The sequence below is a fragment of the Dendropsophus ebraccatus genome, chromosome 4 (assembly GCF_027789765.1).
Source record: "Dendropsophus ebraccatus isolate aDenEbr1 chromosome 4, aDenEbr1.pat, whole genome shotgun sequence".
NCBI classification, from domain to species: domain Eukaryota; kingdom Metazoa; phylum Chordata; class Amphibia; order Anura; family Hylidae; genus Dendropsophus; species Dendropsophus ebraccatus.
Genome location: NC_091457.1, coordinates 1,765,106 through 1,773,024, shown reverse-complemented (window position 1 = coordinate 1,773,024; position 7,919 = coordinate 1,765,106).

Sequence of the window (7,919 nt, the reverse complement as noted above, 5' to 3'; positions counted from 1 at the left end):
TCCTTCATTGATCCTGTTCCACATGGCCTCTTGCTTCTGCTTTATGTGGCTTCCTTCTCCTGTATCCTGCTTCATGTGGCCTTCTTCTCCTGGATCCTCCTTCCTGTGTCCTCCTGCTCCTTGCTCCTGCTTCATGTGGTCTCCTGCTCATGTATCCTTATTCATGTGGCTGCTTGCTCCTGAACCCTGCGTCATGTGGCCTCATTTCCTTGGATCCTGCTGCATGTGGTTTTCTTCTCTTCGATCCTGCTTCATCTGGCCTCTTGCTCTTTGATCCTGCTTCATGTGGCCTCCTGCTTCTGGATCCTATAAAATGTGGCCTTCTATTCCTGTAACATGCCCATGTGTCACCCTGCTCCTGGATCCTGTTTCATGTGGTCTCCTGCCCAGTAGATATCACATGTGGCCTCCTGCTCAGGATCCTGCTTGTTGTGGCCTCACTCTCCTAGATCTTGCTTGTTGTGGCCTCTTGCTCCTATATCCTGCTCATGTGTGCTCCTGCTCCAGGATCCTGCTTCATGTGACCTCTTGCTCCTACTTCATGTGGCCTCCTTCTCCTAGATCTTACTAGATGTGGCCTCCCTCTCCTGGATCCTGCTTCATGTGGCCTTTTCCTGGATCATCATGTTCCTTGATCCTGCTTTCTGTGGGTTCCTGGTCCTGGATCCTGCTTTATGTGGCCTTCTACTCCTAGATCCTATTTCCTGTGTCCTCCTGCTCCTTGATCCTGCTTCATGTGGCTTCCTGCTTCTGGTCCTGCTTTCTGTGGTTTCCCGGTCCGGACTCCTGCTCTAGTGGCTGCCTTCTTCTTCTCCTGGAACCTACTTCCGGCGTCCTCCTGCTCCTTCATCATGCTTCATGTGCCTCCTGCTCCTTGATCTTGCTTCATGTGCCTCCTGCTCCTTGATCTTGCTTCATGTGCCTCCTGCTCCTTGATCTTGCTTCATGTGCCTCCTGCTCCTTGATCTTGCTTCATGTGCCTCCTGCTCCTTGATCTTGCTTCATGTGCCTCCTGCTCCTTGATCCTGCTTCATGTGGCCTCCTTCTCCTGTATCCTGCTTCAGGTGTCTTCTTGCTCTTTTATCCTTTTTTACATGTCCTCTTGCTCCTTGATCTTGCTTCATGTGGTCTCCTACTTCTAGATTTTGCTTCATCTTGCCACCTTCTCCTGGATCATGCTTTCTGTGGCCACATGCTTCTTGATCCGGATTTCTGTGGGTTCCTGATCCTCAATCCTGCTTTATGTGGCCTTCTTCACCTGGATCCTGCTTCGTGTGGCCTCCTGCTCTTGGATCCTGCTTCATGTGGCCTCCTGCTCTTGGATCCTGCTTTGTGTGGCCTCCTGCTCTTGGATCCTGCTTCATGTGGCCTCCTGCTCTTGGATCCTGCTTCGTGTGGCCTCCTGCTCTTGGATCCTGCTTCGTGTGGCCTCCTGCTCCTTCATTGATCCTGTTTCAAATGGCCTCTTGCTCCTGCTTATGTGGCCTCCTTTTCCTATATCTTGCTAGATGGGGTCTCGTTCTCCTGGATCCTGCTTTATGTGGCTTTCTTCTTCTCTTCGATTCCGCTTTCTGCGTCCTCCTGCTCCATGGTCTTGCTTCATGGGAATTGGCGGTATTGGAAACAGGGAGAAGGAGAGGAGGGCGGGGAGAAGATGGAAACAAGGGAAAACTGGGGGAGAGATGTGAAATGGGGGTTAGCCATTAAAAACAATAGGAGAGAGATAAGAGGAGGGGGATACAAATAAGAGGCAATGGGTGGGCAGAGAGCTGTACAGAGAGGAGAGAGTGGATGGGGGGAGATTAATTGGTAAAGCCGAGTGCAAGTCCCTGTGCCTGGTAATAAAGACACCACATCCCCTCTAATCAGCAGGTAGGTAGCTGCAGGTAGGTAGATGTAGATAGTTGCAGGTAGGTATTTGTCCCTTCCTTTCTCAACCCCCTCTCCCCATGTAGGTAGATGTAGGTAGGTATTTGCCCCCTCCCCTCTCCCATGCAGGTAGTTGTAGGTAGGTAATTGCTCCCTCCCCATGTAGTGGGTAGTTCCCTTCCCCCCATGTAGGTAGTTGTAGGTAGGTAATTGCTCCCTCCCCATGTAGTGGGTAGTTCTCTTCCCCCCATGCAGGTAGTTGTAGGTAGGTAATTGCTCCCTCCCCATGTAGTGGGTAGTTCCCTTCCCCCCATGTAGGTAGTTGTAGGTAGGTAATTGCTCCCTCCCCATGTAGTGGGTAGTTCTCTTCCCCCCATGTAGGTAGTTGTAGGTAGGTAATTGCTCCCTCCCCATGTAGTGGGTAGTTCCCTCCCCCCCATGTAGGTAGTTGCCCCTTCCCCTCTCCCTCCTCTCCGCAGGTAGGTAGTTGTAGTAAGGTAGATGTAGGTCGGTAGTTGTCTCCCTTATGCCCTCTCCTCCCCCCTTATCCCATGTAGGCACACACACACAAACAGAAGCTAACTCACCTGGCTCCAGGCCGCGCATCTCCTCTCCCCAGCTCAGCGGGCGGCGCGCTTCCGTGACGTCACTCGGCTGTCAGAACGTCGGAGACAGCGGCCTCCTGTGGCCGCAGGCGGCACAACAGTGACTGACAGAGTGGGAGCCAATGGCTTCCGCTCAGTCAGTGAGGGGGGCGCAGCGTCATTTAACTGTAAGCGCTCATTATGAGCTTCACAGTTACAGGGCCAGAGCAGGTCTTGGGGCGCCAGGCCTCAGTAGTGGCTAAATGAATAGTGGGGCGTCCATCCTCGTTGTTCACTTACCCACTGCAGGAGGCCGGTGACTTGCCAGGATTGATGCGCCCTGTGCGACCGCACACCCCAAGGCCGGCCCTGATCCCCACTCTACTCCCCACATATAATGCTGCAGGTTATTACTCCCTATAGGACACAGGATGCTGCAGGTTATTACTCCCCCTAGGACAAATGATTCTGCAGGTTATTACTTCCCCTAGAACTTATAATGCTGCACGTTAATACTTTACCTAGGACAAATGATGCTGCAGGTTATTACTCCCCCTAAGACATATGGTGCTGCAAGCTATTACTCCCCCAAGGACATATGATGCTGCAGGTTATTCCTCCCCCTAGGAAATATGATGCTGCAGGTTATTACTCCTTATAGGACATAGGATGCCTCAGGTTATTACTCCCCATAGGACATAGGATGCTGCAGGTTATTACTCCACCTAGGACACAGGATGCTGCAGGCTATTACTCCACCTAGGACACAGGATGCTGCAGGTTATTACTCCTCCTAGGACATAGGATGCTGCAGGTTATTACTCCCCATAGGACATAGGATGCTGCAGGTTATTACTCCACCTAGGACTTACACCTGTAGGGGGCACCTGTAGGGATGGATATAGATATAGGGGAGACCTGTAGGGATGGATATAAATATGGGGGCACCTATAGGGATGGATATAGATATGGGGGCACCTGTAGGGATGGACATAGATATGGGGGCACCTATAGGGATGGATATAGATATGGGGGCACCTGTATGGATGGATATAGATATGGGGATACTGTAGGGATGGATATAGATATAGGGGAGACCTGTAGGGATGGATATAAATATGGGGGCACCTATAGGGATGGATATAGATATGGGGGATACTGCAGGGATGGATATAGATATGGAGGCACCTGTAGGGATGGATATAGATATGGGGGATACTGCAGGGATGGATATAGATATGGAGGCACCTGTAGGGATGGATATAGATATGGGGGATACTGCAGGGATGGATATAGATATGGAGGCACCTGTAGGGATGGATATAGATATGGGGATACTGTAGGGATGGATATAGATATGGGGATACTGTAGGGATGGATATAGATATGGGGATACTGTAGGGATGGCTATAGATATGGGGGTACCTGTAGGGATGGATATAGATATGAGGGATACTGTAGGGATGGATATAGATATGAGGGATACTGTAGGGATGGATATAGATATGGGGGCACCTGTAGGGATGGATATAGATATGGGGGCACCTGTAGGGATGGATATAGATATGGGGGATACTGCAGGGATGGATATAGATATGGAGGCACCTGTAGGGATGGATATAGATATGGGGGCAGCTGTAGGGATGGATATAGATATGGGGGCACCTGTAGGGATGGATATAGATATGGGGGATACTGCAGGGATGGATATAGATATGGAGGCACCTGTAGGGATGGATATAGATATGGGGATACTGTAGGGATGGATATAGATATGGGGATACTGTAGGGATGGATATAGATATGGGGATACTGTAGGGATGGATATAGATATGGGGGTACCTGTAGGGATGGATATAGATATGAGGGATACTGTAGGGATGGATATAGATATGGGGGCACCTGTAGGGATGGATATAGATATGGGGGCACCTGTAGGGATGGATATAGATATGGGGATACTGTAGGGATGGATATAGATATGGGGATACTGTAGGGATGGATATAGATATGGGGGTACCTGTAGGGATGGATATAGATATGAGGGATACTGTAGGGATGGATATAGATATGGGGGCACCTGTAGGGATGGATATAGATATGGGGGATACTGCAGGGATGGATATAGATATGGAGGCACCTGTAGGGATGGATATAGATATGGGGGCAGCTGTAGGGATGGATATAGATATGGGGGCACCTGTAGGGATGGATATAGATATGGAGATACTGTAGGGATGGATATAGATATGGGGATACTGTAGGGATGGATATAGATATAGGGGATACTGTAGGGATGGATATAGATATGGGGATACTGTAGGGATGGATATAGATATGGGGGATACTGTAGGGATGGATATAGATATGGGGGCACCTGTAGGGATGGATATAGATATGAGGGGCACCTGTAGGGATGGATATAGATATGGGGGCACCTGTAGGGATGGATATAGATATGAGGGGCACTTGTAGGGATGGATATAGATATGGAGGCACCTGTAGGGATGGATATAGATATAGGGGATACTGTAGGGATGGATATAGATATGGGGATACTGTAGGGATGGATATAGATATGGGGATACTGTAGGGATGGATATAGATATGGGGGATACTGTAGGGATGGATATAGATATGGGGGATACTGTAGGGATGGATATAGATATGAGGGGCACCTGTAGGGATGGATATAGATATGGGGGATACTGTAGGGATGGATATAGATATAGGGGATACTGTAGGGATGGATATAGATATGAGGGGCACCTGTAGGGATGGATATAGATATGGGGGATACTGTAGGGATGGATATAGATATGGGGGATACTGTAGGGATGGATATAGATATGGGGGCACCTGTAGGGATGGATATAGATATGGGGGATACTGTAGGGATGGATATAGATATGAGGGGCACCTGTAGGGATGGATATAGATATGGGGGATACTGTAGGGATGGATATAGATATGGTGGATACTGTAGGGATGGATATAGATATAGGGGAGACCTGTAGGGATGGATATAGATATGGGGGCACCTGTAGGGATGGATATAGATATGGGGGATACTGTAGGGATGGATATAGATATGGGGGATACTGTAGGGATGGATATAAATATGGGGGCACCTATAGGGATGGATATAGATATGGGGGATACTGTAGGGATGGATATAGATATGGGAGCACCTGTAGGGATGGATATAGATATGGGGGATACTGTAGGGATGGATATAGATATGGGGGATACTGTAGGGATGGATATAGATATAGGGGAGACCTGTAGGGATGGATATAAATATGGGGGCACCTATAGGGATGGATATAGATATGGGGGCACCTGTAGGGATGGACATAGATATGGGGGCACCTATAGGGATGGACATAGATATGGGGGCACCTATAGGGATGGATATAGATATGGGGGCACCTGTAGGGATGGATATAGATATGGGGGATACTGCAGGGATGGATATAGATATGGAGGCACCTGTAGGGATGGATATAGATATGGGGATACTGTAGGGATGGATATAGATATGGGGATACTGTAGGGATGGATATAGATATGGGGATACTGTAGGGATGGATATAGATATGGGGGTACCTGTAGGGATGGATATAGATATGAGGGATACTGTAGGGATGGATATAGATATGGGGGCACCTGTAGGGATGGATATAGATATGGGGGCACCTGTAGGGATGGATATAGATATGGGGGATACTGCAGGGATGGATATAGATATGGGGGCACCTGTAGGGATGGATATAGATATGGGGATACTGTAGGGATGGATATAGATATGGGGGCACCTGTAGGGATGGATGTAGATATGAGGGCACCTGTAGGGATGGATATAGATATGGGGGCACCTGTAGGGATGGATATAGATATGGGGGCACCTGTAGGGATGGATATAGATATGGGGATACTGTAGGGATGGATATAGATATGGGGGTACCTGTAGGGATGGATATAGATATGGGGGATACTGTAGGGATGGATATAGATATGGGGGATACTGTAGGGATGGATATAAATATGGGGGCACCTATAGGGATGGATATAGATATGGGGGATACTGTAGGGATGGATATAGATATGGGGGCACCTGTAGGGATGGATATAGATATGAGGGCACCTGTAGGGATGGATATAGATATGGGGGCACCTGTAGGGATGGATATAGATATGAGGGCACCTGTAGGGATGGATATAGATATGGGGGATACTGTAGGGATGGATATAGATATGGGGGCACCTGTAGGGATGGATATAGATATGGGGGCACCTGTAGGGATGGATATAGATATGGTGGATACTGTAGGGATGGATATAGATATGGGGATACTGTAGGGATGGATATAGATATGGTGGATACTGTAGGGATGGATATAGATATGGGGGATACTGTAGGGATGGATATAGATATGGGGGCACCTGTAGGGATGGATATAGATATGGTGGATACTGTAGGGATGGATATAGATATGGGGGATACTGCAGGGATGGATATAGATATGGGGGCACCTGTAGGGATGGATATAGATATGAGGGGCACCTGTAGGGATGGATATAGACATGGAGGCACCTGTAGGGATGGATATAGATATGGGGATACTGTAGGGATGGATATAGATATGAGGGGCACCTGTAGGGATGGATATAGATATGGGGGCACCTGTAGGGATGGATATAGATATGGGGACACCTGTAGGGATGGATATAGATATGAGGGATACTGTAGGGATGGATATAGATATGGGGGATACTGTAGGGATGGATATAGATATGGAGGCACCGGACTGCACATGCGCGGAGAGAGGCATGACGGGAGTTGTAGTTGCAGCAATAGACAGGAAACACGTGACCGGCTGTGTTGTTTCCTTGTCCCGGCAGCCATAGCGCGGAGTCTGGAGAGATGAACCGCATCAGGGAGGACGGAGATCCGCGGCGGGGAGAGAAGAGGCCGGCCCGGAGCCAGGAGGCCGAGGTGAGAGGAGGAGGAGGCCGGGGGGAGAGGAGGAGGAGGAGGCCGAGGTGAGAGGAGGAGGAGGAGGAGGAGGCCGGGGGGGGGGGGGGGGGGAGAGGAGGAGGAGGAGGAGGCCGGGGGGGGGGGGGGGGGGGGGAGAGGAGGAGGAGGAGGAGGAGGCCGGGGGGGGGGGGGGGGGGGAGAGGAGGAGGAGGCCGGGGGGGGGGGGGGGGGGGGAGAGGAGGAGGAGGAGGGAGGAGGCCGGGGGGGGGGGGAGAGGAGGAGGAGGAGGAGGAGGCCGGGGGGGGGGGGGGGGGAGAGGAGGAGGAGGAGGAGGAGGCCGGGGGGGGGGGGGGGGGGGGAGAGGAGGAGGAGGAGGAGGAGGAGGAGGACGGGGGGGGGGGGGGGGGGGGAGGAGGAGGAGGAGGAGGAGGAGGCCGTGGGGGGGGGGGGGGGGGAGAGGAGGAGGAGGCCGGGGGGGGGGGGGG